Source organism: Petaurus breviceps, unplaced genomic scaffold (assembly GCF_028583685.1).
Source record: "Petaurus breviceps papuanus isolate PSGF00001 unplaced genomic scaffold, PetGlider_PUasm1.0 37, whole genome shotgun sequence".
NCBI lineage: Eukaryota > Metazoa > Chordata > Mammalia > Diprotodontia > Petauridae > Petaurus > Petaurus breviceps.
In genome coordinates, this window is record NW_027186296.1 from 7,356,008 (window position 1) to 7,357,652 (window position 1,645).

Sequence of the window (1,645 nt, forward strand, 5' to 3'; positions counted from 1 at the left end):
GATCTACTATGAATAACTTAGCTATTCTTAGCAATACAATGATCCAAAACAGTCCTGTAGGACTTATGACAAAAGGTGCTATCCATCTCCAGAGAAAACTGGTAGAGTCTGAATGCAGAGCAAAGATACTTTTTCTTTATTTTTCTTGGGATTTTTTTTGTCTGTTTTCTTTCACAGAATGACATATGGAAATGTGCTTTGTATGACTACATATGTATGACATGTCAAATTGCTTGCCTTCTCAATGTGGAAAGAATGGATGGGGGAAGAGAATTGGAACACAAAATTTTGGGGGGGGAAGCATGTTAATTGTTTTTCATGTAATTGGGAAAAATAAAATATTAGGATGTTTTTAAAAAGAGAAATCAAAGAAGTGGTGTAGCCTGAGACTTCTAATGACTACCATGTGGGACAGTTTAATTTCTTTTTGTTTGTTTGCTTTTGTGAGGCAATCAGGATTAACTGACTTGCCCAGGGTCACACAGCAAGTAAGCATCAAGTGTCAGTGACCAGATTTGGACTCAGATCCTCTTGATTCCAGATCTGGTGCTCTATTCATAGCACCACCTAGCTACCCCAGGACAGTTTAATTTCAAAAGCCACTAACAACAACCAGTCTAGAAAAAGGGACTTTTGTGAAAGTAAGTGCAACTGAGTAAATATTAGACTACAATCCTGTCAACAGAATTTTGGGTGCAGTCCAGAACAGACCAGTCTCTAGCCTAGGAATGGCTGGATCCAACCAGAGCAGGCTAGAGGCAGGTTGTCAGGGCACAAAGTAACAGTATACCGTGGTGTTTCCCCGATAATAAGACACTGTCTTATTAATTTTTTTGGACAGAAAAACACCAGAGGGCTTATTTTCAGGGGAGGGCTTATTTTAATGAACATTGACAGCAATTTTAATAAACAGGTAAATGTGAACAAAAAAATGTACCTTTATTCAATAAGCAAATCACTGGGGAAGAACAGGATGACGTGCTCACTGCTGCAGCTCTGATTGGATGCAGCTCGGAGCGCGGCATGCGTTTCACGGGGGGGGGGGGGGACGGGGAAGTCCCATAAGGGGTTTTTTTTGGGGGGGGGCGTGTTTTAGGGGAATCTTACACAGTAAGGGGAGGGCTTATTTTCAGGATAGGTCTTATTATCGGGGAAACATGGTAATTTATTCCAGAGTGAGGAAAAGGATTTGCTTTCAAAGAAGTCCCACCTGCTGAGAAGGATGGCTTAACATGTTGGCTACAGGCAATGCTTATATACAGAATGGGTTGTACTATGACATAATCATTTTTAGCTCTTGAGTCACTGTTCAAGTGGGTCCTTTGGGAACAGTATTCTCCTAAGGCTTGGGGGTCATGATTAATCTATGGGGTACAGAGTCGGAGTTCTGTGAAGGAAACAGGAGTAGAGTACAAGAAACAGGGATTGTGAGCATGTCAGAGATGTGATGAATGTTGGCTCTCAAGTCCCTGGGAAACAGGGGAAGTGAACACCTGCTGCAATACACTTTGTTAGAGGATGAGATCATCCAGAGAAGAAAGGTTTATGGCCAAGCTCAGGGCACAACTTGTTTGCTGAGTCTTAGCTCTGGGAAACAGGGTCTCCAAAATATTTTGACAATCCTAAGCTCCAAAATTCATTTATT